The following is an 8,065-nucleotide window of genomic DNA, read 5'->3' on the forward strand; positions in this document are numbered from 1 at the left end:
TAAAAGAAAGTTGGAAAAACAAGGTACATCAGTATAGATTGGAACATTTGGATCAACCAGTGCTTAAGAAGGTCCATTTTGCACCCTTACTGGAACAAACTTTGGATGAGTTCATTAAACTGTCTGTTCTGCAGAATGGATCCAGGAGAACTGCACTTGTTCCATGGAATCCAGAGGCTATAGACTACCCAAAAATTCCATCAGTGAGTAATGTTATACTTACTACTCACAGAACTGCCACTTCTGAAAAATTAAACTTAAAGAGTTGGATTAGAGGTTCTAGAAACATATATTGGGAAAGATAAACTTTCATGTTTTGAGTGTTCAAGTGATGTGTTGGAAGGAAATATAAATGACCAATCTTTGTTTTTGCTTTGGAAGGAAATTAAAAATGATTGTCATAATTCTATCCTTTCCCAGTCTGTTGATGACACAAACAACTGTGTCGCAAATCAAAATGAAAAAGTGGAGGAAGGAAATGTCCATCCAGATGAAAAACAAAATAATGAAGTAATCGAAAATAAAAAAAAAAAAACAGGAAGATGTGAAAAGCTTGGCAGGCAACAAACAAAATAAAGAAAGAGAGGAGACTAATGTAACATACCAGTGTGTCACACCCAAGAATTAAATGAAAAATTCTGATTTTCCACAGTGTGCTTCTAGTGGAAATATTAATAGGAAATCAGGGGACCAACTAATCCCCTCCCCACTCAAACGTGCATTATTTTGGCCACAGAATACAGAAAAACGAGGGAAAAGAAGATTAAGATAAAAACTTCCAAGTGGTGTGACACCCAACCAGTGACAGGAATATCACCATAAGAAGGAACAATTGAAGCTACAAAGAGAAAGACTAAAAGCTGAGAGAGTAGAAGCACGAAAACTGAAGAAAGGACAGTCTGAGATTGCTAAGAAACTCAAGAAGCAAACTAAAGCAGATAATCGTAGAAAGCCAAGAGTGCACAAGAAAAGAACAATTTCAGTGTCCTCAGATTCTGAAGCTGAAGAATGGAGTGAGTCAGGCAGCAGTGTGGATGACATTAGGATGTTTCCTGATAGTGATTCGTAGATGTCTGATGGCAAGAAAGACGACAATTCTGATCAAACAATTATAACAGAAAAAGAAACAGCAAACAAAGAAGAAAATAGGAATAAATTTTATAAAAATGGTGAATTTCTTCTTGTTTCCTTTCCTGGAAAGACCGAGAGATTTCAAATATGTTTGTATTGTTCAGCATGTGTTTGAGGATGTTGAAATAGAAGTAATGGCTCTAAAATCTTGCAACTGTCAGAAAAAAGTTTTTTATGTTGATGAAAATGATGTTAGTGTTATTAGTCCATCACAGGTTATTGACAACCTTCCTTTACCACTCTCAAATATCACTAATGAACATTTGAAATATGAATTCCAAAACAGTATTGCTGTCAACTACTGATGACTGCACTTATTCTTTTGATATAATTTTTATTTACCATTTAATGTACCTTAACATAGTGAATTACAATAAATACCAAATCACAAAAGATCAAAGAACCTGAAGATTAATTGTGTTTGCGCCCAACATCCACTTGTATTCATAAATATCAAATTAAAGTAGTCTCATTTCTTAATGTGTCAACTACTGGTGCCTTTATCTTAACTACCTTGAAGCTTCTGGAAGACCTTTACAGAGTCAGTTCACTAACATTGTGCAGCAATAACTTATTTGAGGCAAGGGAAGAGAACCTTGTTAAATTGTGTCGTCAAGAAACTTTGAGCTACATCATGCACACTGGGTAACAAAAACTCAGTAGATCAACTTCCACCTCCATTTAATGTGGCGTGAAGAAAGTAATAAATTTGATTTCACAATGAAATATTCACATAAAATCTTGTGTAAACCTTAAATACGAATGCCCCCCACCCCCCGCAAAAAAACTGGAATAACATTATCAGGGGCGGAATTTGTGTAGTACGCATTTCTGCTTACAGGTGTGTATAGCGCAACACATTGCCAGTTCATTGCCGCCTGTGTTGCCGACCTGGCTTGTTCTAAAAATGCGGCTGAAACTGTTTTAATGTTGAGAGCGACTCACCAGGATGACACTACGGGAAAAACTTAAGTGTAAGAGTTTGATTTAAAAATGGCGACATGTCGATTGATGACAAACCTCGTTCTGGATATCCATCGACTGCCCGAATCGACGAAAATACTGAAAAAATTCGAGAGTTTGTGCTCGTAGATCGTCGACACACAATTGATTAACTGTCAAGAGATTAGTGGCTTATTGTGGAGCTCGGGTCAGCAACTTTTAATAGTACAGGATACCGTTTCTTCCAGCACACTTGCACATACAGCCGTCTCTGGTAGATAGCCCTAGGCTAAAAATGTAATGGTTCCGCAGCTCAGCGCACCTTACTCGCCAGACCTGGCTCCCTGCGACTCTTTCTTATTTCCAATCATGAAAAGAGGCGTGAAAGGACACCGATTTGACAACATTGAAGAAGTTAAAAAAAAGAGGGAGGAGCAGCAGCCATTTCTAAAGATGACTACAAAAACTGTTTCTAACTGTGGAAGCACCGGTCGGACGAATGTATTTACTTGTATTGGAGAAATTTTTGAAGGGGATAAGGTTGTTTTATACACAATTTGAAAATGTATAGCCTTAAAAAAATAATTCCGTTTCTTTGGGTACCCCCTCGTATATATCGATAAATGAGTGTTAAGTTTGTGTTACTTTGATGCCAAAACATTGTCCAGTCTGCTTTAACTAAAATAGGAGCAATCGGATGATGGTCAACGGGATAACACAACGTGTTGTTTTTTTCCAGTGGCAACTACAGATGTAAATTTGGTCCATCGTTACTTTCTTAGTCCAGCCTACAGGTAAGTCTTCCAATTCATCTGTAAACTGTCCAACTCGTGCCCAAATGCACACTGTTTTAGGTTTTGCGCCTTGTCGCTTACAAATTGAAAGGAAAGTGGGTAGGACATACACGAGAGAAAAGAACTGACACTCTAGGGAAATTTGATGCAGTTTTATCGTTCCAGGATCTGTCTGGTTGCACTGTTCAAATAAAAGGTGCAGTTTACACACATTCATTTATTATCTTTAACTAGAACATGAACTTTCACCACCTGCTCGTTTTTTCAATAGCACACTGCTCATTCACCTAAACAATCTCAAAGTTGTTCTTTTGAGCTCTTTAATTTGTTAGAGATGGAAAGTATAGATAAAACATGCTTACAAAGGTAAAACTCTCTACAAGCTGAAGTTGTTTTTAACGTCACAGTGCCATGCTAAGCATTGTGTTATCGGAGGTGGTGTGCCCTTGTTTTCCTCTGACCTGTGAACTTACTTAATGGATATATGGTTTTTTGCTCATTGCATGTAGGTTGTGATGCATTGTGCGATGTGCAGTGTGTGAATGTATATATTTTGCCTGTCAAATGAAGCGTAACAGCCAAGTTATGTAGCTTGACTGAGCTAAAATGAAGTATTACCTTCCAAATTGTGTCACGCCAATGCTGTTTGTGATAATGTATACCTTAATTATTTTTCCCGAGGACATGCAGCTTTAGTGTATGGTTAAATGATGATGGCGTCCTCTTGGGTAAAATATTCCGGAGGTAAAATAGTCCCCCATTCGGATCTCCGGGCGGGGACTACTCAAGAGGATGTCGTTATCAGGAGAAAGAAAACTGGCGTTCTACGGATCGGAGCGTGGAATGTCAGGTCCCTTAATCGGGCAGGTAGGTTAGAAAATTTAAAAAGGGAAATGGATAGGTTAAAGTTGGATATAGTGGGAATTAGTGAAGTTCGGTGGCAGGAGGAACAAGACTTCTGGTCAGGTGAATACAGGGTTATTATTACAAAATCAAATAAGGGTAATGCAGGAGTAGGTTTAATAATGAATAGGAAAATAGAAATGCGGGTAAGCTACTACAAACAGCATAGTGAACGCATTATTGTGGCCAAGATAAATACGAAGCCCATGCCTACGAGAGTAGGACAAGCTTATATGCCAACTAGCTCCACAGATGACAAAGAGATTGATGAAATGTACGATGAGATAAAAGAAATTATTCAGATAGTGAATTTAATAGTCATAGGTGACTGGAATTCGATAGTAGGAAAAGGGAGAGAAGGAAATGTAGTAGGTGAATATGGATTCGGGGGAAGAAATGAAAGAGGAAACCGCATGGTAGAATTTTGCACAGAGCATAACTTAATCATAGCTAACACTTGGTTCAAGAATCATAAAAGAAGGTTGTATACATGGAAGAAGCCGGGAGATACTGGAAGGTGTCAGATAGATAATATAATGGTAAGACAGAGATTTAGGAACCAGGTTTTAAATTGTAAGACATTTCCAGGGGCACATGTGGACTCTGACCACAATCTATTGTTCATGAAGTGTAGATTAAAACTGAAGAAACTGCAAAAAAGTGTGAAATTGAGGAGATGGGACCTAGATAAACTGAAAGAACCAGAGGTTGTAGAGAGCTTCAGGGAGAGCATTAGGGAACGATTGATAAGAATGGGGGAAAGAAATACAGCATAAGAAGAATGGGTAGCTTTGAGAGACGAAATAGTGAAGGTAGCAGAGGATCGAGTAGGAGATAAAAGGAGAAAATATAAAAGTGCAGTAAATGAAGCAGGCAAAAAAGAATAGAAACGTCTCAAAAATGAGATCGACAGGAAGTGCAAAATGGCTAAGTAGGGATGGCTAGAGGACAAATGTAAGGATGTAGAGGCACATATCACTAGGGGTAAGATAGATACTGCCTACAAGAAAATTAAAGAGACCTTTGGAGGAAACATAACCACTTGCATGAATATAAAGAGCTCAGATGGAAACCCAGTTCTAAGCAAAGAAGGGAAAGCAGAAAGGTGGAAGGAATATATAGAGGGTCTATACAAGGTCGATGTTCTTGAGGACAATATTATAGAAATGGGAGAGAATGTAGATGAATATGAAATAGGAGATATGATATTGCGTGAAGAGTTTGACAGAGTACTGAAAGACCTAAGTCGAAACAAGGCCCTGGGAGTAGACAACATTCCATTAGAACTACTGGCAGCCTTGAGAGAGCCAGGCCTAACAAAACTCTACCATCTGGTGAGCAAGATGCATGAGACAGGCGAAATACCCTCATACTTCAAGAAGAATCCCAATCCCAAAGAAAGCAGGTGTTGACAGATGTGAAAATTACCGAACTATCAGTTTAATAAGCCACTGCTGCAAAATACTAACGCGAATTCTTTACAGACGAATGGAAAAACTGGTCGAATCCGACCTCAGGGAAGATCAGTTTGGATTCCATAGAAATGCTGGAACACGTGTGCCGTGGCAATACTGACCCTATGACTTATCTTAGAAAATAGATTAAGGAACGACAAACCTACCTTTCTAGCATTTGTATTCTTAGAGAAACCTTTTGACAATGTTGACTGGAATAATCTTTCAAATTCTGATGGTAGCAGGGGTAAATATAGGGAGCGAAATGCTATTTACAATTTGTACAGAAATCAGGTGGCAGTTATAAGAGACGAGGGACATGAAAGGGAAGCAGTGGTTGGGGAGGGAGTGAGACAGGGTTGTAGTCTCTCCCCGATGTTATTCAATCTGTGTATTGAGCAAGCAGTAAAGGAAACAAAAGAAAAATTTGGAGTAGGAATTAAAATCCATGGAGAAGGAATAAAAACTTTGAGGTTCGCCGATGACATTGTAATTCTGTCAGAGACAGCAAAGGACTTGGAAGAGCAGCTGAACGGAATGAACAAGGTCCTGAAAGGAGGATATAATATGAACAGCAACAAAAGCGAAACGAGAATAATGGAATGCAGTCGAATTAAATCGGGTGATGCTGGAGGAATTAGATTAGGAAGTGAGACGCATAAAGTAGTAAAGGAATTTTGCTATTTGGGGAGCAAAATAACTGATGATGATCGAAGTAGAGAGGATATAAAATGTAGCCTGGCAATAGCAAGAAAAGCATTTCTGAAGAAGAGAAATTTGTTAACATCGAGTATAGATTTAAGTGTCAGGAAGTTGTATCTGAAAGTATTTGTATGGAGTGTAGCCATGTATGGAAGTGAAACATGGACGATAAATAGTTTGGACAAGAAGAGAATAGAAGCTTTCGAAATGTGGTGCTACAGAAGAATACTGAAGATTAGATGGGTAGATCACATAACTAATGAGGAGGTATTGAATAGAATCGGAGGGAAGAGAAATTTATGGCACAACTTGACAAGAAGAAGGGATCGGTTGGTAGGGCATATTCTGAGGCATCAAGGGATCACCAATTTAGTATTGGAGGGCAGCGTGGAGATTAAAAATCGCAGAGGGAGGCCAAGAGATGAATACACTAAACAGATTCAGAAGGATGTAAGTTGCAGTAGGTACTGGGAAATGAAGAATCTTGCACAGGATAGAGTAGCACGGAGAGCTGCATCAAACCAGTCTCTGGACTGGAGACCACAACAACAATTATATCTTATTTTTTATGGTTATCTTTCTCAAACTTTCTTGATTAGTAGACCTGCTACGCAGTGCCGTGCTACTTGTACCTTGTACAGAAGGTCGAGGGCTGTAAGAGAGCTCCAACTAGGCAGGCTACTAAATGACGTAAATGATTTTCAACAACTTACGTATTTCGTATCCAAAGTATAAGAACATTTATAACTTTCCAATTCGTATCTGGCATAAATTGTTAATGTAATCATTTCCGTGGAGAATTTCGGAAGAGAGTGAAATTTTTGGTAAGCTTTCTACAACTGCTCCTGGACATTGTCATTATTGGCAGCACCTCTTGCTCTATGCCTTCTAAGGTATCATCAAGTTCCGACGCCAAAGTATAAGCAACCCTGCCACTGGAGGTGGAGACATTCGATCGCCGTCGCACCTTGACGATTTTCTGTGCTCACACTACTTTCACGTCTTCATGTGCATCAAACCACAGCGTATAGTGGGACGTTCTCTACTGAAGTATTACATAAAAAATGTTTTTACTCGCATATATTTCGTTGGCTTGAGAGGAAGAAGTGTGACATATTGTTCATTCAGAACAACATGTCACACCGCACCAATTGATGATTAGCATTCAAGTAATTATTACTTGATTTACCAGTAGCAAAAATCGTAGTATGCATTTCCATTTTAAGATAGTGTGGTGATTTATTTATTTACATGTTGTAACGCCCCAAGGACAGAAAAGCCCAGTTAACAAAGTTTGTGGAAACTTAAAGTAGGGAAGTGACTCATCTTGACAGTGACGGCAACTATTGACGATAAAATCTACACTGGTAATATTTTGATTAACACTTATATCATTCAAATACTGAGAATAGCATACAAAAAGGGGTGATAAAAGTAAAGGATTATCATAGATTCTTTATCAAACATCTATAGAATAAATTAACGAAGGTTAAATCCAAGAAAGTAATTCAGTCAAAGATAACATTTACCATGGAAGAGAGTTGTAGCTGCATCGAAAAGGAAATTCAGTGCGACTACAATGCAACTCGGATATGGAAGTGTTCAGTTAGTTAGTTGTTCTTGAGTCGCTCTAGAGTACTTTGCGATAGTTGTATGGATGCAAACACTATTAGATTGTTTCAGGTTTGGAAATTTGATAATTCGTGAGACAGAGATTGAAGTATAGCTCAGTCATTCGACTGAAGAAAGTTATCTTTACCGTTCTCAACGCGACGGTATAGTAAGACGAGTGTTAGATTCCAATTGAATGATATTGGTTTATCGAACTTAGCCTTCGTACTGATGAACAGTTACAAACCTTGAGAGCAAAGGATCGACGATAGAAAAACAATTCGTAGTTTTGAGTAGGACACAATAAAACGAAGACATGAAGAAATACCAGTACGCCGACTAGTCAAAAGTTGTCGTCAGCGTCAAGATCACTGAACTGAACAGAATTTTATCTTGAATGACATATCGGTGTGCGTGTGTTGTATGGACAGACAATCAATTACACAAAGAACAATAAAATCTGAGTCAAAAGGTAAATCTTACGTGTCGCCTAACTCATTAAACGGACAATACAATGTGTATTACTCC

This window comes from Schistocerca nitens, chromosome 5, assembly GCF_023898315.1.
Source record: "Schistocerca nitens isolate TAMUIC-IGC-003100 chromosome 5, iqSchNite1.1, whole genome shotgun sequence".
NCBI classification, from domain to species: Eukaryota; Metazoa; Arthropoda; class Insecta; order Orthoptera; family Acrididae; genus Schistocerca; species Schistocerca nitens.